The 25,454-nt window shown below is 43.6% G+C and overlaps 1 protein-coding gene and 1 long non-coding RNA gene across 3 annotated transcripts in view; one reads left to right on the top strand and one right to left on the bottom strand.

The window, feature by feature from the left end:
• LOC147013406 (uncharacterized) overlaps positions 1–4,577 on the top strand; it is a 53,166-nt gene extending 48,589 nt beyond the window's left edge. For both annotated transcript variants that reach the window (XR_015051328.1, XR_015051329.1), the window contains exon 4: positions 4,206–4,577. This is a non-coding gene — a long non-coding RNA (uncharacterized LOC147013406). The remainder of the gene's footprint in view (positions 1–4,205) is intronic.
• Positions 1–25,454, bottom strand: part of LOC147013405 (uncharacterized) — a 40,360-nt gene that overhangs the window by 9,202 nt on the left and 5,704 nt on the right. The gene's annotated exons all lie outside the window — the stretch shown is intronic.

Raw genomic sequence — 25,454 nt, 5'->3', positions numbered from 1 at the left:
CCAACTGACTGGAAGAGGGGCCTTGTTGTCCCTCTCTGTAAAGGAAAGGGTGATCGCCAAGACTGCAACAACTACCGAGGGGTGACGCTGCTTTCAGTGCCGGGCAAGGTCTTTGCTCGGATAATTCTTGATAGGGTTCGCCACCATCTGCTTGAGCACCAGCGTCCAGAGCAGTCAGGCTTTACACCAAAGAGGTCAACGATTGACCGTATCCTTGCCCTTCGTGTCCTCACCGAACGCAGACGAGAGTTTTGGCAGGGGCTGCTTGCAGCCTATGTTGATCTCTGCAAAGCGTTCGATTCAGTGAATCGGGATGTCCTCTGGAGGATTCTTGGTCTTCGTGGGGTGCCACCAAAACTGATCGATCTGATGTCTGAACTCTACTCTGGTACTGAGAGTGCTGTGAAGTGTGGTGGTACCATCTCTGACTTATTTCCAGTTGTTACTGGAGTTCGTCAGGGATGTGTACTTGTCCCCACACTTTTCAGCACTTGTATGGACTGGATTTTAGGGAGGATGTCGGAGAGATCAAGTTGCGGTGCATCGTTTGGGAATATCAAGATCTCAGACCTTGATTTTGCAGATGATGCAGTCATCTTTGCGGAGACTTTAGACATCCTTTTGGGGGCCCTCGAGGTGCTGAATGAGGAGTCGGAGCCGCTGGGATTACGGGTTTCTTGGGTTAAAACTAAGATCCAGGCTTTCGGTGACATCTTGGATGCTGCTGTCCTGTCTGTGTCTGTTTGTGGTGAGGATGTTGAGGTCGTGGAGAGATTCACTTACCTTGGCAGTGATATTCATGTCTCTGCTGGCTGCGAGTCAGAGGTCAATAGACGTCTGGGTCGGGCCTGGGGAGTCATGGATTCACTGGATCATGGGGTGTGGCGCTGCCGGTACCTGTGCGGGAGGACGAAAGTCCGAGTCTTCAGGTCCTTGGTACTTCCAGTCTTGCTCTATGGGTGCGAGACTTGGACTCTGACCAAGGATCTGAGACGGAGACTTAATTCCTTTGGTACCAGGTGTCTTCGGAGAATCCTTGGCTATCGCTGGTCGGATTTTGTGTCCAACGAGCAGTTGCTGAGAGAGACTCGGATGAGATTTGTTACCTGCATAGTCCGTGAGCGTCAGTTGCGGCTGTATGGACATGTGGCTCGTTTTCCTGCCGCTGATCCTGCTCACCAGATTCTCTCAGCGAGGGAGTCTCATGAGTGGAGGAGGCCAGTGGGCCGACCACGTGCCTCATGGTTGCAGCAGGTTGACCATCATCTCAAGGAGATGGGGATGGGCCTGGCATCTGCCTGGGGGATGGCCAGACGGAGGCCCCTGGAGTACCGGCGGAAAGTGGACGCAGCGACGCGCTGTTCTGGCACATGCTCCCATACCTGACCTGACCCTAACCTCCACTATTCAAGAGAGGCAGACGAAGGGGGTGTGGGAGGAGGCAGGGGGAGGTGTAGGATGAGGGAGGAGAAGGGATGGGAGAGGGGATGGAAGGGGTGGGAGGAGGGACCCTGTATTTCCCGGCAATGACGGGCACCCCTGCTAGTATCTACACTAATAAATGTCAGTGTGTGTGTCTCCTCCATATCTCAAAAACCATGAAACCTAGCGCCCCCAAACTTTGCATGCATAATAAGAGAACTCCAAGGGAGTGTCTAAGTGAAAATTGAGTGTTTGGATTAATTTAAACACCCCTTTCAAAGACAATTAACAGCCTTATTAAATTATCCTTTACCATGGCATCATCCTTGGTGAGCCCTCTGTCAGCTTGCTCGGGTGGAGTCTTAATTCACCATTTTATTTGGCCTATTTAAACATGCCTTCATTTGGAAACGTGATCTACTCTCACGGACGAATTAAAGTATATAATGTAAATATTACATTTGATTTGAGAATTGGATCTCATGCACTAAATAAGTGTCTAGAGTGAAATCGGGAAATTTTAACAAATAAGCGATTTTTTTAACTGAGTGTATTTATTTAAGCAAAAGCATTGAACATTATTTTTTCTACTGTTCAGATGATTATATTGAGTGAAGAAAAGATAAAGGAATGTGCAGAAAGTGTAACTTCATTAAGCACAACACGATGCTCTGTCACCTTTTTTTGCAAGCCATGGCATTACAGTCTACAGGAGTCCTTTTTTTCAGCAATGACTTATGCAGTTTGCTTTTTCACCATTTTGTATGATCTGCTTTCATGACAACATTTTCATATAATATAATAATAGTTGCTGCAACATATTAATAGTCGGCAGTTGCTGAAAATGAAGACGTACGTAGACAGCACACATGGACAGAGTACAAATGAGAACAAATGACTCTCCGTGGGGTGTGTGCATGCATCCATGCTTGGTTACATGTGTGCGGTGAGCGGTTTTCGCTGGCACGCAGTCCGAACTCAAACTGGCATCCGGGCCCCTGGTGTGTGGCACTGTGGAGGAGGTTAAGCGGCTGCCTCGTGAACCATGTGCTTCAGCACATGGGGAGCAGATGTGCTGCAATGCTGAAGCCATGTGCAGAGTAGACGTGCTGCTGCATTGAGGCCATGTGGGACATACCACCGTGTATTGGGGGTGCAGGGAAATCCGTGCATGTGTGTGAGTGAAAGGATGAGTATATCACCGCTGTGCGTGCATGGTTAGCATGGACCGTGAGGAGGTTGGAGGAACGCGTATGGGGTGTTGGGGGGCATTCATGCAGGCAAGCCTTTGCCAGGTAAATAGCAGTGGTTTTAATTTTTAAATGCTCCTGTCCAGTTTTATACAGAACATGGTGGTTAAAAAGAAAATGTTGCTGTTTGGGCGCGTTTTATCACGCTGGTAATGCCCTCGTATGCTGCCTCCCTTCCCCTCATGCTGCCTTCCCCTCCCCTCATGCTGCCTTCCCTTCCCTGCATGCTGCCTTCCCTTCCCCTGGTGCTGCCTTCCCTTCCTCTCATGCTGCCTTCCCTTTCCCTCACACTGCCTTCCCCTCCCCTTATGCTGCCTTCACCTCCCCTCATGCTGCCTTCCCTTCCCCTCATGCTGCCTTCCCTTCCCCTTATGCTGCCTTCCCCTCCCCTCATGCTGCCTTCCCCTCCCCTCACGCTGCCCTCCCTTCCCCTCATGCTGCCTCCCCCTCCCCTCATGCTGCCTTCCCCTCCCCTCATGCTGCCTTCCCCTCCCCTCATACTGCCCTCCCCTCCCCTCATGCTGCCTTCCCTTCCCCTCATGCTGCCTTTCCCTCAACAGTTTATATATGATGAAAACTTCAAAATTGATCACTTGGCGTTTTACATCACAAAAACTTTACAGTGTGATCCAGCAAGCCCAAATATGGTTGTAGTATGTAACAAAAAAATAATGTCAGATTGAGAGTGTGTCCCAAAAAACATCACTTTGTGGAAAATTATGTTTTGTTGCATTTTTTTGCACAAAAACATTACGGTGTGGTTCAGCAAGGCCAAATATGGTTATAATTTGTCCCAAAATTTTCAAGTGTACAGTGTGTTCCAGAAGAAAGCATCACTTTGTGGAAATATCACCACTTTAAATTGCCCACCGATGGTGGGCTGAGATGGGCGCTCCTGCCCGAAGTGAAAGCATCCGGAGATGTTTTTTTTAATGCCGTTAACAAACTTTGGTGGATCATGAGTGATGAAGGTTGTGGTCAAGTTTCATCGAAATTTTGTGTTTCAGAGAAGACACAAATCCATCTTTTGAGGGAAACCCCCTTCCCCCCTCCACCCTCCCTCCACTGTAGACCTCCTTCAACCGCAATTTTATTTTAACGGCGTGAACAAACTTTGGTACATCACGGGTGATGAAGGTTGCGGACTTCAATTTTATTACTAAAATGCATATATAATATAGGCTGGACTCTCTGCTCCATCTACGATGCCCAGGTGCCCTGCCAGAAGACGCATTATACATGTATTATACAAAAACCTCCTCCATGAGCCTTATCGTCATTGTCATCATTGTCCTCCTCGGCCTGTTTTAAGTCCACTGAAGGATGTAGGCGTCCCTCAGCTCATGGTGGGGGTAATGGCATACGACACTTGCTAAGTGCGGATTAGCAAAAGAAAGTTTGGACAGGAATTTGTAATTCGTTCAATGGGTCAGCCATATAACTCATCTACTTTTCTTGAAAGATACTTTAGGATCTTTTATGTCCACCAACCATCATTGCTGACAGATGCTCCTCTGGTCTAACGTCTTTCAGAGGGACGGCACACACATCGACGCCTCACCCTGTCTGCGAAACACCAGGATGACACAGTTTATTGCTGGGTCAACATTCAAACCCAGACAAGACAACTCAAAGGGTAGTGTGCAAACCTCAAGGCTATCCCACCAGCCCCGGTAAATATAGTCTTCAAAAATATTTTTTAATTTCATAAATTGTTTTCCTGTTTTTTTTTTTTTTTCCTCTTGTTTCTTGTTTTTTTGGAGTGTTCTCATAAAAGATGAATTATGTGCAGGAAACCGAGAAAACCCAACATTTTGAAAATTTCTCATTAAAATGTTCATGTCGTGTTCCCCCCATATAGATTCATATGAAATATAATTTAGGAGAGCTACTCGATAGCGATTTGGTTCACTTTTTAGCAATCCTGCAGGGATGCAATGTATGTATTGATGTACCTGCAAAATAATAAATGAAAAAATTAAATGAAATGTTTTACAATTGCGCCTCTTTATTTTCATTATCAAACTGGGTTTAAGACGAGAAAATATAGAAATGTTTTTGTCGTCATCAGTTTGGATGTGTATTAATGAGTGTAAAATGCCTGCCTTGTAAGTCAGAGGTGCTGGGTTTGATTACGATGAGAATGGCACTGAAACATTCCATAACAGCACACCTGCCAAGTGAATCGAATAGCAAATGTAAAAGTAAATAATAAAATATATAGTGCCGTCACAGTTATTCTTTTGCAGGTAAATCAAGTTACTTTTGGACTTGCATGAACTTGATGCAGGTTTCTAACTCATTTCACACATCCTGCACATAGCAATATAATTTATTCCTGTTTGTAATTTTTTCATGACTATTATATAGAAAGAATGAAGAATTAAGGATACTGTCCATCCACCGAGGTGGACAGGTAAAACAATGGATGGAATCAATGAAACTTTGATCGAGGTATGATAACTGCTGTGAGAAGCACGGAGAAGCTGACGTTTTGGGTGTTAACCCTTTCTCAGGACAAATAAGTGCTTGCTTCCCATGGTGGGTAGCATACCTCGATCAACGTCTTGTTCATTTCATCTATTATTGTATAGAGAGCCTTGTTTGTTAGTCCCTGCAATAGTTATGTTGCTAGTCTACATTGTCATGTCTGTGCAGGTTACCATTCATGTCTCCATAGCAGAATCTTGATTCTTATATAATGGTAAAAGGTTGGAATAACTTTGGGTTAAAATACCTTTTATGGATAAACGGTTTGGATTTTTGTCTCTTTGTGATGAGTGCTCTGTCCAATAGTGATTACTCAAACGTTGAACTCAAGGCTTTGTCGAGTCAACATCCGGCAGGATGACTGCAGTCATAAAATTGACATTATAATCTGTTTACGAATTTCTCCCCTCTGCACCATCCCTCCCCCTCGTCCACTGCTACACGTATCTGGAGCTTTGTTACAAAACAAAATCGATTTTCATTAGAATTCATTTAGAACATAATTTTTCAAAATAATTTCAACAACCTGATTTATGTTTAAGTCAAAGCTTGTACAAATGTTTTGTAATACCTTTTCTGTTATTTAATGACTAACAGGGTACCCGTCACTGACGGGTTCGTCTCACCTCAAATGAGTGTGTGTTGGTAGAAAAGGGAATTCAGTGTAAATATTCAGTGTGCAGATATCGCAGTAGGTGGAGCTGGTAACCTTGCTAACCTTGTTCTATTCCACCAACGAAGATTTCCAATCCATGCTTGTTGTACCTCCGAAGTATTACTTGGGAGTGAGGGTGAGATGATGAAAGCTTGGCTGGGAAACTAGTTTAGGCATGTTTTGGGCCTACCGCCTGATGGAAGATCACCAAAGTTCTTTACATGCCAACTGACCACCTACAGACACCTATCCCTCTCCACATCGCTTCTTCAGTCCCCAACTTGCCGCCACTCGATAGACCCCCCATAGCTTTGCTTTCAGCAATTTCCGTTCAGTATTTCTCGCAGCATTTCATTCTGGTATCCCATTCCATGATCCATAGATCAGTAGTTTCGGTTTCACTTTTCTACATCAGTTTCACTTTGGGATATCAGTGTCGATTCGTCATCGCAATTTGTGATGCAACGCGAATGGTGCACGAAAAACGTCGTCAAAAATGATTTTCAGAGGAATCTTTTTCGATTTTCTAAATGGTGTAGGAGGGGTCTAAAGTGGCTTAAGGGTCTTACAAGGTCAAAAAGGAGTCAAAAGTGTTTTAAGGGTCGAAGGGTCTACAGGGGTCTATAAGGGCGAGAGAGCAAAAGTGGTCTGAGATGTCCAAATGGTCTGAAATTGTCCAAAAGGGTCTTAAAAGGTCTATAGGTCTGGAAAGTGTCGAAAGGGTCAAAGACGCTCTATACATCTCAAAAGGGTCTAAATGGGTATTAAGGGGTCTAAGGGGTCTAAATGGCCTAATGGGGTCCACAGACCATACAGAGTGTAGCTGTAGTAAAGAAATTACCACATGTTAATAAATAAATTAACTCTGGAGTGCAACACTGCAATAATGGTCTAAATGACCTCCTCATGACTGTTTAAACTGCCTTTTTAGGTGTGTGGGGGAAAAATTTATATTAATGTATTTTAAATTGTAACAAATGGAGTTTCTGAAATGTAACTTTTATGCTGCAAATTGAATTGGCTGTCATTTCTGGCCAAAAGACTTTTGCCCTAAATGATAAGAAATGTGTTGTTCTGGAGCAGAGTGACCGAGCTGATAAATGAACCTTTGCTTAGAAAATGTACGAAGTGGCTTTTTGTCTAAAGGACACGTCTACAGTCTGGGTGAATATCCCCCAACCTTTCTCTCATGGAAGTATAAATGCTTTGAAAGGCACATTGTTCTCAGTACGAGCACGTGAGGAAGTATAGTTTCTCAGTGGCTCGTACTCCTTGGAACTGACCAAGTACCAAGTTAGAATAAAACTCTCTGATGTAATGTAGAAGTGAATTGAATCGGGTTGGTCTAACTGTTAACTAAAGTAAGAATAAATGAAATAGAACCAAATAATATTGCAATCAATGGGGATTCTTAAGTTCATTGTACAAGGGTGAGAAGTGTATGGTGTATAATTAGGAAATAAATTGTTTCACAAGGAAGGACTTGTGTGGACATCAGTTTTATCAGTGTCGATAGGGTTTTTTGTAGGATTTTATAATCAAATCGGACAAACGTTAAACTCTGTCTGAAGTCAAATAAGATTCCACAATCGACCAGTTAGAATCCTTCAGGGGGACAACGATCACAACAAGGTGGGTAAAAAAAATCCACATCAGGTACATCGTGGTTAAAAATCTGATGATAGAAAGTTTCGTTGTGAATTAACTTTGGGAGCTCAAAGCAATAAGGTCACAAAGAAAAAAACATTTCAGTTTTATATATAGAGATGGACAACCTATTTTCTTGTTGCACCCTCTTCTTCCTCTTCTCAGGGAGGTGGCGTCACCTTTTTAGATCCTCGTGGAGGATCTCAAAGTCTTCCTCAAGTTGTTGTTCTTCATCTTCTTCTTGTGGACTTTTTTGTTTCACAGCCTACAGTTTTCATCGAAACTTCCTGAAACTTGGCACATATATGTAAAAATACCCTGCGCAGACAGTAACCATCTCCGATTTTGAAAATTCCTCCTACAAAAAAAGTTATGACGTCAAAATATCTCCGCTAATGGAAATCGCCTAAAAAATTATCTCCGAAACTAGGCAAGCTTTTTGAATTCTGCTTGTGGGAATCGAACGGGGCATTATCAGAGATGAATAAACGCACATATGATACATCACTATGACGTCATATCAATTTTTATGACGTCATTCCTATTTTTTGACATTTTTTGTTTCACAACCCAGAGTTTTCATCAGATCTTCGTGAAACTTGCCATGTATATGCAGAAAGCCCACGCGCAGACAGTAACCATCTCCGATTTTGGAAATTCTTCCGAGAAAAAAAGTTTATGTCATAATATCGCCACTAATGGAAATCGCCTATACCATTATCTCTGAAACTAGGCAAGCTGTTTGAATTTTGTTTGCGGGAATCAAGCCGGGCATTAGCACAGATAATTATCGCAAACCTGATACATCACAATGACGTCATATTCGTTTTTATGACGTCATCATTAAGAGGACGAGGATCTTAGCTCATTTGAGCTTGTTTTTCTTCCATCGACCAGCTTTCAGTGAGATCTCTCGGCAAAGCCATAGCTAATTGAGAAATGTTCAATCAGCACCTCATTCAAGGTTATGGGAAAGCTCACCCAGAAACGTCCAAAAAGTCCTTTTCCAGCTCGTTTTAATATGTAACAAAAAAGGTCGTTACGTAATGGCTCTGGAAACACCTACCCAACCCCCTCCTTGGAGGGGTAAAACTCAATAACATTTGGACACACCCACAGCTACCCCCACCAAACTCCAAATCCCCACGCCCATGTGTTACATACGTAATTTTTGAATGGCCCCTCAGATAAGACATCGTTAAGAGAACGGCGATATCGATTATCTATAATTCCAGCAATCTTTTGTGTGTCTGTCTGTCTGTCTGTGACCATTGTTTCCCGACAACCACTGGTCCAATCTATTTGAAACTTACCAGGAATATTGCTGGGTGTAATGTCCGGAGAGCAGTGAGGCACGTAGAGTCGTGAGGGTTGCCGTAACTCTGTTTATTGCGTGTCCGGATGTACACTACTCCGAGCCTCTAGCGGACGCGAACAGCTATATGCCCTGCAGACACGTGACTACCATCACAACTCCTCCACGCCCCCTCACCGCTCCCTGCCAATACACCACACCGGGGACCTGAGTATGTGCCCTTTCAAGGTTTGATATTAATCGGACAAGTGGTTCCCAAGTTATGGTCATTTATTTACCAAACCAATGACAGGACACGGTGCGATGACGTCACAATTGACGTCACAATTCTTCTCTTTATTTATTTATTTATTCTTATTTTTTTCTTTTTTGCATGTATGGCCACGCACGTACGGGTACGCACGTACGGGCACGTACTAGTATTGTAAAAAATGAAATATATCTCAGGTGTGATTGAATATTTCTGTGATAGTGACCAGAAACCATTTGAAAATCAAAAAATTAATGGTTGGCAAGGTTACCAGCTCCACCCACTTCGATATTTAGTCCCTGAATTTTTACATTGAATTCCCATTTCTACCAACAATACACACTCCAAAATGTTTCTCATTTGAGGTGAGACATCCGCAATGAAATTAATCAAACATCTGTGATCAATTTACGATCAAAAATCAAATCACGCTGTTAACTTCACTTGGTTCTTTCATACGACACGATACATGTATATTTGAGGTGTATATTTGGTAAAGTTAGCTAAGATGGCAACCTTTTTTTTATCTCCAAACTCTTTTCACCCTTGAGAGTTACATCTTTAGATGAGCAGCAAAATTACCTTGAAATCGATGTGTTGATTGTATTTGTACTATGTTCGGTTTTTAAATGATTCGCACATTTGAGAGATCACGTGACTCCTTCGCCGATTTTATCGATCATGGTAAGGTCTTAATTGACAGCTATTTTTTCACATTTGAGACTGTATTTGACGAGCAAAGGTTACCACCTCACCAAATATATCGGTATCTGGGTTTAAATCCGAAGGAAAATGGACTTTTTATGAAGCATTGTAGATGTGGATCTACCCTTGCTGAGATGGCGGCAGGTGGCAGCTCGGGTGTTTTTTTAATTTAGGAATTGTGAGAAAAAGATTATACCAATTGTCTGTTATATGTTGCTCTCACAATGAAAAAAATGTTGTAATAAGGGGTATGTGTGAGCTACTGCATATTCCCGAAAGTAGATGGCACGGGTAGTTCTCGAGGTTGAGCGTTCAAAATGGCATTCAAGGAGACTGATAATTCAAAGTCACTGTTGCTAAGTGCAAATGCCAAATTGTTGGTGGAAGATGTGGCGGACACAATTTCAGGTTGTCGTGTCATGTCGTTCAGAGAGAAGATCTGTCCCCCCTCCAACCACCCCAGGTTTCTGTAGGGTGCACATGAGTTGCCAACATCCCCCTTTTGGTGAAACTCCCAAAATTCAGAATCACTTCTCACCTCCACTCATTCTTTAGTCTTTCCTCCCATTTGTGGAATCAACTTCCACATTCTCTTCAATCTCATTCTTCCCTCCAGGTCTTCAAGACAGCTGTTCACCACCATTTCATATCATTCTCCATCCAAAACCATGATCTTTTCTATCCCCTTTAACTCTCCCAAGCCCACCTATTTCCAACTTTCCTATTTTCCTTCCTGAGAGCTTGCTTCTGTATCCATATGGACCACCCCTTATGTTTCCCCTAGTCCTCATTCTTTCTCCCATTCCTTATCTTCAGAGTCTCTCTCTATTTTCTCCCTCAAGCATGCTGTTGTGTGGTTACCCCTCTCCTTCTGATGTTCGTTTTGTTCTGTTGCATCCTAATCCATTCCATGTTGTCGCTCCTCCACGAGCCTCAACTCTGTATTAAATATTTTCCTGCCCAACCCATACTTGCCAAGCATGATGAGTATGCCTACTCCACTCTCCCAATGTGAGTTTCGGGAGGCCTTCATCCTGCAGTAGGATGATGATGACAATGACGACGATGACGAGGCTCATGGAGCAACTTCACCTTAATCATGTGCATGATAAGATCATTTGGTATTTATATTATTTATTTTGTGTGAACTAATGAAGGATCTTATTAGACAATGTCCATATCAACACAGTATAAGTATTTGAACCTCAGGTCCCAGCATCCATGTGCTTGGATGGAATTTCTGAACAGGCAAATCTCTGCAGCTTTCCCTTTCAAGGTGTACCCTTTATTTATGTTGTTCTTTCCAAAATGCAGAACTTTACATCTATCAATGTCAAATTAAATTTTCATGTGCAGAGGAAATCTCCTAAATGTTTTGTGTGCGCGCTTTTTTATTTTGATTATCGACTTGGTTCACTTTCCTCTTTGTGTCATTAAAGAAATAGCTTAAACATCATTCACATCCAAAACACTGTGACGACTTCTAAGGAACAGGGGTGCAAAAAATGGCCCACCGTGCATGGTTCCCTCATTCATGAAGTCTGTTATTTCAAGATATTTTCAACGACTAAGATCTTGCTTTCCATTATTCAGCCAGCACCAATTCACTTGACTATCCTTTATTGCATAGCTCCTAATCTTAATTAACTACCATCTATGATTATGAAATAATACATGTATATGTCGAAACATTCATGGTAATCAGGGTATTTGCATAGTATGTTGGATTGAAAGAGTTCCACAGCATGTACTGCTCGGTGAACGTAGGCTTGCGGTAGACTGCTGTAAATAATCTATCCCCAGATTTCTCAACAAACACATCTAGAAAGTCAAGCTGGTAGGGATAAGTGACATTGTAAATGACCAGGAAGAAAGGGAGAGAAAAGCATTGTGCAGCTGTCACATTCTTTTTTGTGCCCAGGTTTAAGGGGGGGAGCATGTATGTTCATGCCTCATGCATTGTACAAATACCATTCTTGAGAGAGGGAGAGGGATATAGAGACAATATATATTGTTGCGGTTCTGCAAAACCGCATGCCTCGAAGGCAATGACACCAAACATACAGTGATCCCCAGGAAGTTATTTCATTAGTCTTTGTGCAGTCAGAACTTCCCCTAACGTCTAGTGGGTTAACGGGATGAAGGGCGTTGCGTGGGTCTATTAGCTTGATCTAATAATTATATCTATATCTTCTATTCTGATTTCCATTTCAACCCTTTCCTTTTATCCATGGTACAAATCAAATCAATTCAAATCAAGCAAGCAAACACACACACGATATGAATAACACACCCAAGCAGCCACCTGTGAAAGAATCACCACGAACAAAGACCTGTGTGCCATATACCTTTCCTCGCTTGATTTTAAATGAATGCTTGTGTAGAAATGTTCCCAGCTCGTTTTCGTCTTTTCCTTCATTGGTCTAGCATGGTTCGTATTCTCGCTTAGCCGGGACGTTATCCCCCAACGATCTTTTTCTAGCCGGTACTTCCTTGGGCAGTTACGCTCGGCTGCATCTGATCCGGTAAGGTGATCTGGTCTGAACAAGGCATACCGAGTATGTGTCTACCGGTAATTAGATAATGTGACCATTTTAGGTATCTGGTTTCTATTAGATGGAGAACCCTAAGTCATGTGGTTAAGTAATTGGTGTTCACGGATGATTAGTGATCCGCCGCGTCACGGATTTATCCGTGTGCGACGGCCTGCGATTCCGGAGAGTCTGGTGAGAACCCGAGGTAGCTTCCTTCCCCCCACCCCCTCATGGCCTTCTCGCTCCCGACTCCCGACTCCAGGTTCGCAACAACATTATATATATATATATATATATATATATATATATATATATATATATGGAGAGAGAGAGAGAGAGAGAGAGAGAGAGAGAGAGAGAGAGAGAGAGAGAGAGAGAGAGAGAGAGAGAGAGAGAGAGAGAGAGAGAGAGAGAGAGAGAGAGAGAGAGAGAGAGAGAGAGAGAGAGAGAGAGAGAGAGAGAGAGAGAGAGAGAGAGAGAGAGAGAGAGAGAGAGAGAGAGAGAGAGAGAGAGAGAGAGAGAGAGAGAGAGAGAGAGAGAGAGAGAGAGAGAGAGAGAGAGAGAGAGAGAGAGAGAGAGAGAGAGAGAGAGAGAGAGAGAGAGAGAGAGAGAGAGAGAGAGAGAGAGAGAGAGAGAGAGAGAGAGAGAGAGAGAGAGAGAGAGAGAGAGAGAGAGAGAGAGAGAGAGAGAGAGAGAGAGAGAGAGAGAGAGAGAGAGAGAGAGAGAGAGAGAGAGAGAGAGAGAGAGAGAGAGAGAGAGAGAGAGAGAGAGAGAGAGATATATAGATATATATGGGGGAAAGGAATGCAGACGTGTGATGAAGCATGAGTTATGATTCACACTGTTTCATCAAAATGATTCTGCACCAAATGACAGTGAAGATGGAAACAAAATAATGTCTGAAATCCATTTTCTACCGGTCATAATATAAACACTGTCCGGAGACAAACTCCTGTCCAGACATAAATACCACCCGGACACATCCGGAGCCAAGCTGCCTGGAGACAAACCCTGCCCGGGCTCGTCCATCCAGAGATAACCACCATCCAGGGATATGTCGAGAGAGATAGAGATATATAGATTATGTGTATATATATATATATATATATATATATATATATATATATATATATATATATATATATATATAGAGAGAGAGAGAGAGAGAGAGAGAGAGAGAGAGAGAGAGAGAGAGAGAGAGAGAGAGAGAGAGAGAGAGAGAGAGAGAGAGAGAGAGAGAGAGAGAGAGAGAGAGAGAGAGAGAGAGAGAGAGAGAGAGAGAGAGAGAGAGAGAGAGAGAGAGAGAGAGAGAGAGAGAGAGAGAGAGAGACACAGAGAGACACAGAGAGACACAGAGAGACACAGAGAGACACAGAGAGACACAGAGAGACACAGAGAGACACAGAGACAGACAGACAGAGATTGCATATATACTAATCCAAAACAAAGCCCTTCCGACATGATAAATGAAAAATGCCACTGTGTGCGCATGCACACCTATTCGCCTCTGGCTTCAGTAGGGCATACTCCAGTCTTTTTTAAAAACCAAGGATTTAATGTGGCAGAAGGACAAAACTACTCACAGACAATGCAGTTTTGGCTGTTATGGGATGCAAACTGTGCTTTACTGCTTTACCAAGCCATGAGGAACTAACGGTATTTAAGCCGACCAGGTTGCATTGTCACAGGTAAACGATTTTGTGGTGTGGCATCCTGATGAGCTCCAAGAAGAGCGAAACCATGGTCGACGACTCCACGATCCTTCACTTGTGACCACAGATCCTCCGTCTTTAAAATCAACTCGAGTGTGTGCTACTGAAGCTGTCTGGGCAAGAAGTGAAGCGGTACACATGCGCTCATTGCGTTTAATGCCATTATGCATTTATTCAGTCGGAAGGGCCATATTTTGGTTATTGTTAATCCCGACTGCAAACCCACCTTCTGGTTGGTGAGGCAGTAAAGCAGAGATAATGTTTTCATGTGGCAGATGAATATATATATATATATATATATATATATATATATATATATATATATATATATATATATTGTTGCGAATTTGCGCCCGCCGGCGTGCGAACGGCCACGTAACTCGAATCGCGGCATGTCTCGCCCACCGGACGGACAATTCAGTCGTGGCCCTCGAGGAACAACGCCGGGAGCTAGTCAGGGGTGGGGGTTTAACCTCACCACGATCGTGCCAATTGCCCACCCACGCAGGATAGGGTTGCTCGCCAAATTCGATCTACCTAAGTACCTGCGCGAATGGTCGACCGGGCAATCGTACCTCGCCACAGGTCGACTCTGGATACGAGCCGCTTGGGCGGCCCGTCCCGTACTATCAGGATAACTGAGCGGTGTTATCGTCGACCTGGATGGTTCAGATTAATTACCGGGATGTTGCACCCACTACGAACCCCTTACGTGATGCAAGATGGAGATTCAAATGGAGAAAAGTCGAAGCGAAACGGGCACAGTTCAACAAGCAAGCATTTTATTACGCGCACACACCGACAAGCACAGAAGGCACGTGTTTACAGCCATACAATTATGCACAAAAAGCAAATGTAATACAACCGACTAACGCATACACACGGCAACACGTACACAGTTTTACTTCACAGACGGCGCCAACACACATTTACACAAAAGCAAAAGAAAGAAGCCACCCTCAGAGACAAGAAGGCAGACAGGCCCGTAGGCCAAATGTGCGCGGGACCTAGAGGAGCGGCTTGGTCCACGAGACCGGGGAGGTCTTACCCTTGTCCTCGTGACGCGTTGGTGGGCAAGCCGCAAAGTGTCCGCGCTGCTGTGCCCTGACTCCGGGCCCCTGGCATGCTTGTTGGCACCACGCTTGGGGTGGGGGAGGAACGGGCCCCCTTTTGCACGATCTCCGCGTGGGGGAAGGGGAAATTGTTGATGCCTTGGGGGCGGGGAGTGGCTGGCTGAATTGGGTCCCGCGACGAGACGAGCGATCCCCCACACCGCAGCCTCGTCGCCGACTGCCGTCCTGGCCTCGGACCCGAGGTCCCCTGCCCCGACCAGACGCCCGCAGCTCCACCGCGCGCACTCGACTCAACTCCACCAACGCGGCGCTCCTTGTCTCCAAAAGCAACTCCTCGACGACACACTCTCCTTCCAGTTCCACACTCTCTTTTTGAGTCGCCTTCGCTCGCACCTTTATAGCTCTCAGGAGGCGCCAATATGCAAATTCCCAGATCAGAACGCGATTGGAGGCGGGGCCACACCGCCCCCGGTCAGCCATTGGTCGGGCGTGAACCTCCCCTGATCCTAAAATTTTCATAGACGGACATGGACGGAATTCACCTACACGCGCCTAGAGGCGGGGCCAAGCCGCCTCGTGCTTGCCCATTGGACGGAGGAGAAGTGGCCTGAAGCATTCCTGATCCGCGGATCGACGCGTTCGGCCTCCATGGCCGAACGGCTCCGGGAACACGACGTTTGGTGTTGACTGGTGGTGTTTGGGAATGGCCGCAGAAGCGATGCTGTGGGATGAAGTTGTGAAGATAAAGGCGAAGGTGGTGGTGTTTGCGAATGGTTGTAGAAGCGATGATGTGGTAGCATAGGTGGTGGAGGTGGTGTCGTTGTAGTGTTGTTGGCGCTGTGGTGGGGATGGCGTGGTTGTTGAGATGCTGTTTGTTTGAAATAAAAGATAGAGAAAGAAAAACGCCAAACTCAAAGCGTCGCAGCCCGGATGGATCACATGAATTCCCTCTATACAACAGGTTTGGGCTAACTACACATGTACCTATGGAGATATCTCACCTGAGGGCCCTTTATGGTGTATGCGAATTTCCACAGCCGTAACAATATTTATGACTGACCCCTCCCACACTCCTCTAGCCAAAGTAGCTGCATAAAGCAACCCAAGAAGACTTACACAAGGAAAGTGCTAATGCTGTTTCGAACCCTTCCCAGAGTTCCTCAACAACTATAAAGACGTTCACACATAGTATACACATGAGAATCCCAATGTCATACACCCCCTCAGCTGCCGAACTGGTTTCATCACTGATTGGCGAATCATCAGTGATAGCGTAGACAGCAATGCATACTAATGAGGCTCCCAAGCAGGTACCATGTGCAAACGTCAAAAGCAGTCAATATATAAATAAAGACCTACCCACATCTCTCACCTGTGAGAGATGCACACACACACACACGCACATACACACACACACACACACACACACACACACACACACACACACACACACACACACACACACACACAGTACCTTCAGAAAGTATTGACATACATTGCCTTTTTCACATGATGTTGTGCTACAGCCTGAAATAAAATGGATTAAATTATAATACATATATAGTCACCAATCGACAAAAAATACCCCAAAATGAAAAAGTGAAAAAAATGTTTCAGAAAATTTTACAAATTTATTGAAAACAAAGAACAGACATACATGATTCACATAAGTGTTCAGCCCTCTGAGTCAAACTTCATCGAAGTGCCTTTGCAGTGATTACAGTTTTGAGTCTTCTTGGGTATGTCTATCAGCTTTGCACATCTGGATTTGTGGATTTTCTCCCATTCTTACAGATTTGCTCAAGCTCTGTCAAGTTGGATAAGGAGCGTCGGTGAACAGCAATCTTCAAGTTGTTCCACAGATTCCCAACGGGGTTCAAGTCTGGGCTTTGGCTGGGCTACTCAAAGACTTTCATGTTCTTGTTCTGAAGCCATTCCAGTGTTGCTTTGGCTGTGTTATTGGGGTCATTGTCCTGTCGGAATGTAAATCTACACCGGAGTCTAAGGTCTTTTGCACTCTGAAGCAGGTTCTCCTCAAGGATTTGCCTGTATTTGGCTCCATTCACTGTTCCCTCTATCCTTTCAAGTCTCTCAGCCCCTGCCACTGAAAGAAAAGCATCCCCATAGCATGATGCTGTTACCACCCTTCTTCACGCTCGGGATTGTGTTAGCTGCATGATGAGCTCTGCTCAGTTTCTGCCAGACGTAGCGCTTTGCATTCAGGCCAAAGTAAAATTTTCATCTCATCAGACCACAGAATTTTTTGCTTCATGCTCTTAAAGTCTTAGGATCGTGTGCCTTTTTCTCAAGAGTGGCTTCCATCTGGTCACTCTCCCATAAAGCCGAGATTTGTGAAGTGGGTTCTCCCATCTCAGCCAAGGAACTCTGTAGTTCTGTCAACGTGGTCCTTGGGTTCTTGGTCACCTCCATGATCAAGGTCCTTCTTTCCAAGTTGCTCAGTTGGTCAGATGGCCAGCTCTATGAAGAGTCTGGGTAGTTCCATATTCTTTCCATTCCCTAATGATCGAGCTCACCGTGCTCTTGGGAACTTTCAACACTCTAGAAATTTTCATACCCTTCCCCAGATCTATGCCTCCTCGCAATTCTATCTTGAAGTTCGACAGACAGTTCCTCGGACTTCATGGTGGAGTTTCTGCTCTGACATGCACTGTCAACTGTGGGACCTTATTTAGAAAGGTGTGTTTCTTTCTACATCATGTACAATCAATTGATTTGGCCACAGGTGGACTCCAACAAGTTGTAGAGACATCTCAATGATGATCAAAGGAAATTGGATGCACCTGAGCTCAATTTGGAGTGTTATAGCAAAGGGGTTGAATACTTATTGATGCAAAACATTTCAGCTTTTCATTTTTATCTCACCTAGACTTTAATCTGGTGAGGTTATGTGATCAAGCAGTGTCCATACGTGAGTGAGTGAGTGAGTCAGTCAGTCCTTAAACACTTCAGTCATTATCACTTGAACCCTGAGGACCAAAAATACCCAAAAAGACCCCGAAGACCCTTTAAGTCCCTGAAGACCCCCTTTTACCTTTAAGACCCTTTGACACGACACCAAAAGATCTCTTCACCGTTTAGACCTTTGAAACCCTTTATACCTTTGCAGCCCTTCAAGTCCCTTTGGACCTCTAAGATCTTAACACCATTCAGATCCCTTACACCATTAAGACAGATTATACAGCTTTGACCCTTGACCATTTAGAGCTTTAGACCACTTGAACCTTTTTATATTACAAATAAATATAATATCACCAATATCACAAATGTTTGGATTATGATTGCTGTAAATGATGACAACACAGCAAGTCTGTGACATCAAACTCTGCAACGCCACGCTATAGTAATCTAAAAACCAAAGATACACCTTCCTTTGATATTCCCTTGCTTTTTCCATGATCCACCTCAGATTTGCGATTTGATCTTTCGTGCCTCTTCCTCTTCTAAAACCTGCTTGCTCAACTGGAATTTCTCGCTTCATGAAGTCTTCTATTCTGTGTTGAATGATCTTTAGTAATATCTTACTAGTATGTGAAATCAAGGCAATGGTTCGGTAATTTGAACACTTTCTAGGATCCCCTTTCTTTGGCAATAGACTGACTGCTTCCACATTTTAGGCCGTACAATTTTGCTGCAGATCTGTGTACACACAGCTGTTAAAATGAGGATTGCCTCCTCTGCAATTACCTTGAAGACTTATCTTGGAATTTCATCAGCACCTGGTGCTTTTTCATTTGCTTGCTCTTTCAACATTCTACGTATCTCACATTCTATCACTATTGATTCTTGCTTGTATTCTTTCTTCGAAGGTTTCCATCATATTGCTACTTTGTTTGTACAGAGTTTTGGTGTCATCCTTCAATCTTTCTTTCACCTGTGTTTTGTCTGTCACATATTTTCCTGTTCTATTCTTAAGGATCCCAATCTGAGAGCTAAACTTTCCTGTGATCTCTCTGATCTTTTGATAAAGATCTCTTGTTTTCCCCACTCTGTTGTCACTTTCTTTTTCGAAGCATGCCTCTGAAATATTTCTCTTTCTCTTTTCTAGCTTGTCGTTGGAAGTTGGTATTTACCTGCTTAATGTCCTCTCTTGATGCGGCTTTGGTTTCCATCTCTCTTCTTTTGTCTGCAATAGTCATTGCCTCTTCTGACAGCCATTCATTCTTCTTCTTTCTGCTTGCTTTTGGGATGTTGTTTTTGGCCTCTTCTTTTGCAAAGTCTTCAACCTCTTGGCACAATTCATTTGCCATTCTGTCAACCAAGTCCAGTTCTGTAAAATGCTTTTCTTACCTTTATTGCATACAGTACTTATTGATAACTTGATTTCACTGGGCTGCTCAAAGAGAATTAGTTCCCAATAGAGTGTGGGATATTTAGGAAGCTTGCTCAGAATGTCCATTGACAGCATGACAGGGACCCATGAAAATCAGCAGAATGTAAAATGTGACTGAGTCCTCAACCCCTTTCTTCTTCATGTCCTCAATACCCCCCATCTTAGCCCTGAGTCCTTAACCCAAAGTCTTCAAGTCCTCACCCCCCCCCAAAAAGCCTCAACCCCCCCCTTCCCAACTCTGTCCCTTTTTTGACTCCTCCACTCCAACTCTCTATCCTCCACTCCCCCTTTCTATTTCAAGTCCTCACCCTCCCCCTCCTCCCTAAAACAGATTTGCAGCTCCCCTTTCTTCTTCAAGTCCTCAACCCCCTCCCCCTTCCCAACCCCCAGACCTTCACTCCGGGAAGAAGCTTCTGCTCCAAGCTGATGAGGCCCAACGAGCCCAAAACACACGATGATGGATGTCCCCCCCCTCCCCTCCCTCGTTCCCTGCTCCTGGGGTTGCTTGGTCTATAAAATTGGTAATTATATTCTCTTCCCAGTATTGGCTGCAGTACAATCCAACAGAGATGTAGGAGGCTGTAGCATTGCTAAGCTCATTCCCAATAGGCAAAGCCGATGCAACTGTTTAGCCAGAAGAGCCTTTTTGATATATATATATATATATATATATATATATATATATATATATATATATATATATATTTATCTCTGTGTCGTAAGAGGCCTCCAGGGTTGCGTCAGGAAGGGCATCCAGCGTAAAACATGTGCCAAATCATTATGCGGATCATATGATCCGCTGTGGCGACCCCTAACGGGAGCAGCCGAAAGAAGAAGAAGAAGAAGATAGATATATATATATATATATATATATATATATATATATATATATGTATGTATAGATATATATATATATATATATATATATATATATATATATATATATACAGTATATCACAAAAGTGAGTATACCCCTCACAAATATGTAATCAAGCAGTCATAGACTGGTACTTATGAAATCGTCAACTTGACCCCTGACCTTGTCTAATAAAAGCTGTCTCCAGAGAAGGTAGCGACGCAAACCAGAAGTTTCTGTACCAAACCATCAAAAATCGTAACATCGACCGAAGCAAAAATCTCCATTTCTCCACGCAATTATTTTATATTATTTTATCAAAGTGACAAAACCGTAATATTCGGCCATTTACCAACAATCTTTACATAATCCGACGGCTTAGCGAGTCAGGCATGCGACGATAACCTTTATTGGGATAAAAAATGACTTTTAAACACCATCTTTATCGAAAACACCGTCAGCGTGCACACGCAAAACCTTTACGTGACTCAACGATGCGTCTGCTCGAGCGCGCTGCACCACATGACGAGCTGTGACGCAGCGAGTGAAATATTTTTTATACAATCTCAAAACGTCTCCAAAACATCCGATTTTTACCACAATTTCGACAACCGGGTGTTAAGCGTCCTAAGCGATCGCAAAAACCGAAGACAAAATTAAAATCGAAGTTAAAACGAACTCGTAACGTCGACCGAAGCAAAAATACTCCATTTCTCCACATGAATTTACGGAATTATGTTTGACCTCATTGTGACTTTGACCTTTGACCGATTTTGACCAAAATCTAATCAGCGCTAGCCATCGCCCTCCTGAATCACGTGGTATAATTTGACATTGGTAGCTTCTTCCGTTCTCGAGTTATCGTGCCAACAAACAAACATACAAACATACAAACACACACACACACACACACACACACACACACACACACACACACACACACACACACACACACACACACACACACACACACACACACACACACACACACACACACACACACACAAACAGAGGACGGAAGTCATCAATATACTTACGAAATCTTTAGAAATCATCGAGGGAAACATGGATTGTACGATGTACCGTGACATCCTGAAGGAGAAGATGTTACCCTCCTTACGAAAACGTGGTAGAGGAACTGTATTTCAGCACGAAATCTTTAGATTTCGTAAGTAATTATTCAGTGTAACTTTTTAAGCAGCTGTGCCAGAAACAAAACCTTAGAGTTGATGACAGAGTAGTCATTCTGCAATATATATGCAGGCACAAAACTGCCATTCCATAAAAACAATGTGGCATATTACGAATATTTCTGAAAGAGGAGGCAACAAAAGTGAGTACACCCCTGCTATTGTCTACACAAGAAGTAAGTCAAGCATGGTAAAATAGCTTCCATTTTCATCATTTTCTGCATATTTAAATCAAAGTGTGTTCAAGGTACAAATATGCACCAAACAATACACACAATGTCCATAGAGCTGCAACCTCCATGGTATGTTAAAAGTGAAGAAGTGTACTCAATGCAGTAATTGGCTATCTGCTTGCTGAATAAGTAATTGCATAGGAAATACTGCACCAATCGCCATTGAGAAAGCAGCATGGCTCCTCATGGTAAAGAGCTCTCGAAAGATGCCAAAGATCGAATCGTTGCCCGACATAAAGATGGCCAAGAATACAAGAAGATCAGTGCTTCTTTCAAAGTAAGCCCCAACACCGTGGCCAAGGTCATCCAGAGGTTCTCCAAGAAGTGTACAACAATGAGTTGCGCTTGCCAGGACAGACCAGCAAAGATGACTGCACGTACTGTTCGCCAAGTTCAGAATCGAGTCCTTCAAGACAGACGACAAAGTGCCGCCAATATTGCTGAAGAGATTTCTACAGCTTCTGGCCAGTCTGTTAGTGCGCAGACCTGAAGCAGAGCCACAAGAAAGCTCGCAAACAGTTTGCTTAAGCACATCAATCCAAGCCCCTGGACTACTGGCAACATGTCCTCTGGTCTGATGAAACGAAGATCAATTTGTTTGGATCTGATGGAGTGCAGCTTGTCTGGCGGCGACCCAGGGAACAGTACCAAGACAAGTGCGTTATCCCTACTGCCAAGCATGGTGGTGGTAGTGTCATGGTTTGGGGATGCATGAGTGCTGCCGGTACTGGAGTCTGGAGAGCTCAAGTTCATCGAGGGAAACATGGATTGTACGATGTTCCGTGACATCCTGAAGGAGAAGATGTTACCCTCCTTACGAAAACGTGGTAGAGGAGCTGTATTTCAGCACGAAAACGATCAGAAGCATCGTTCCAAGCAGACAACTGCCTTTCTGAAGAAGTCGAAGGTCAATGTGTTGGAGTGGCCAAGCATGTCACCTGATCTAAACCAATAGAACACCTGTGTGGCATCCTGAAATGTAAGGTTGAGGGATGAAAGGTGTCCAACATCACGCAACTTTGAGAAGTCATTGCAGAGGAGTGGAACAGGATCCCAGCAAAGACATGTGGAACACTGGTCAACTCCATACCGAGTAGAATAGCTGCTGTGCTCAAAACAGGTGGTGGACATACAAAATACTGAAAACAATAACACTTCAATGTGAGAAAGTACAGAGGGTGTACTTACTTTTGTTGCCCCCCCCCCCTTTACAGATATGCCAAGTATGTCACATTGTATCTACAGAATAAATGTTTTCGGCCTGCACAAGTATGACAGAATGTTTACTATGTCATTTCTTTGAGTCTTGTGTTTATAATACAACTAAGTAAAAAGTTATAACAAAATATGTACATTTTTGTAAAGGGTGTACTCACTTTTGTAAGATAATATATATATATATATATATATATATATATATATATATATATATATATATATATATATATATATATATATATATATAACATAAATGATAAACAAAGACCCACTTACATCTCTCACCTGTGAATGGAGAGTAGAACCAATTAGCTCTCACCTAATCAATGAACGCAGGTGCCTAGGATTATATAAATAAATCGACTCCTCCCATGCTCTTCTGGCTGAAGAAGCTGCATAAAGCAACCATGAAAGGCTACGCAAGGAAAGCCATTTGCTGTTTCAAACCCTTTCCAGAGTTCCTCCACAGCTGTAAAGATGTTCACAAATAGTACACACATGAGAATTCCAATGCCAAACACTCCCTCAGCTGCCGGACCATTCTCATCGCCTGTTGGCGAATCATCAGCAACAGCGCAGACAGAAATGGATACCAACGAGGCTCCCAAGCATGTACCATCTGTAAACGTGAATTTTACATCTAGTTTTTATCTCTTCAGTTTTCTCTTTCTCGGTGATCAACAATGAATAAAGAACTCCATAGGGTGCTTTCTCACTCCAAACCACCGATATCTCCCCACTTTCCATGTAATATATTGTTACGTATAATGGGGTGGGGGGGATCCATAGATAAATTGTCTTAAGAATAGCTTGATCCGTGTGTTTGTGTAGGATATATCTCCCCTTGTATCAGGATATTTGTTTTGAGGTAAGTCATTTGGTAAAATGTGCGCTGAGGAGGCAGTGAGTCGAAACCTTGAGAGTAATGTTGTGTTGTGTAAAACCCCTGTAAAAGAGGTGGGGCCAGGTACAGGACTTATGGGTGCAAAAAGGCACATGGAAAGAGCTTTGTGCTGTAGAGGAGCATTGCATGGGCTATTTGTCCAGTCTACTGCAAGTCATGGTGGCGAAGTTGAGGGGGGATGAAGACTTATTGGGGCCTCCCCATCGGGCATGACAGCCCAGAAGATGGCTTTGTGGTCATCAGCGGGGACCCGCCGTACATAAAGCAGTCACAGAGTATATGAGAGTCTTGGTCGTGCTTGTTCATGGCAGTTGAGCCTTTGTCCTTCAAGAGGTAATAACTCTCTTTACTCTCTCTCTCTCTCTCTCTCTCTCTCTCTCTCTCTCTCTCTCTCTCTCTCTCTCTCTCTCTCTCTCTCTCTCTCGCTCTCTCTCTCTCTCTCTCTCTCTCTCTCTCTCTCTCTCTCTCTCTCTCTCTCTCTCTCTCTCTCTCTCTCTCTCCGCTCTCGCTCTCGCTCTCGCTCTCACGCTCTCTCTCTCTCTCTCTCGCTCTCTCTCTTTACTATCTCTATCTCTATCTCTATCTCTATCTCTATCTCTATCTCTATCTCTATCTCTCTCTCTCTCTCTCTCTCTCTCTCTCTCTCTCTCTCTCTCTCTCTCTCTCTCTCTCTCTCTCTCTCTCTATGGTTCGTCGTCTGAGGAAGGACTGCTGTGGAGAGACCACAATGTTCTCGTCCTTTGACAGCATCGCTCCTGTCATCCTACCCACCCCGTGCTGCACTCCGATCTGTGCTACGGTTATCTGTATACCACACATCAGCTCGTGCCTGGCACAAGCCCTCACCTGCCCCTTTGTTCTTGTGCAAGTCTGGTATTTTAGTGCCGTCGTGTAATTATTTATTCCTTCTGTCGTCTATCTATCTATTTATTTATCTTCTGTTTATATATACATTCACGTTGCCCAATTGTGTCTGAATGGGGGTAAATGTCGTAACCACAGCACATATTATTCTGAATGATACTTCATTTACAAGCTATTGTGTCCGAACAGTGCAGACGGAAGTTTACAAACATCGATATCATGTATTTTCGAGTTATGTGCGTTTTTGTTGCACACATTGTTGTTGCGTAGGATCAGAGTCATTGGTTCGCACTCATACCTGAAGTTAAAAAAGAATATAACCACAAACAATTCAGTTACTTCTTCTTCTTCTTATTCTTATTCTTCTTCTTCTTCTTCTTCTTCTTCTTCTTCTTCTTCTTCTTCTTCTTCTTCTTCTTCTTCTTCTTCTTCTTCTTCTTCTTCTTCTTCTTCTTCTTCTTCTTCTTCTTCTTCTTCTTCTTCTTCTTCTTCTTCTTCTTCTTCTTCTTCTTCTTTCGGCTGCTCCCATTAGGGGTCGCCACAGCGGATCATCCGTATGATCCGCATAGTGATTTTGCACGTTTTATGCCAGATGCCCTTTCTGACGCAACCCTGGTCGCCTCTTACGACACAGGGATAATTCAGTTAATTCTGTCAATGTATAATTACTTGTCTGTTGATTTATTTCACCGAAAAACCCTATCAGTCTTAACAGTTAGTGACAATTATGCAGACTTGGGGTTAGGAAGGGGTGGGGGGGGGGGAATGAGGACTTGAAGAAAAAA

Source organism: Eptatretus burgeri, chromosome 14, assembly GCF_056783735.1.
Source record: "Eptatretus burgeri isolate ZD-2024b chromosome 14, Ebu_testis_v1, whole genome shotgun sequence".
In the NCBI taxonomy this organism is placed as follows: domain Eukaryota; kingdom Metazoa; phylum Chordata; class Myxini; order Myxiniformes; family Myxinidae; genus Eptatretus; species Eptatretus burgeri.
Note: the sequence above shows the minus strand (reverse complement) of the source record. Positions and strands in the feature narration are given on the sequence as shown.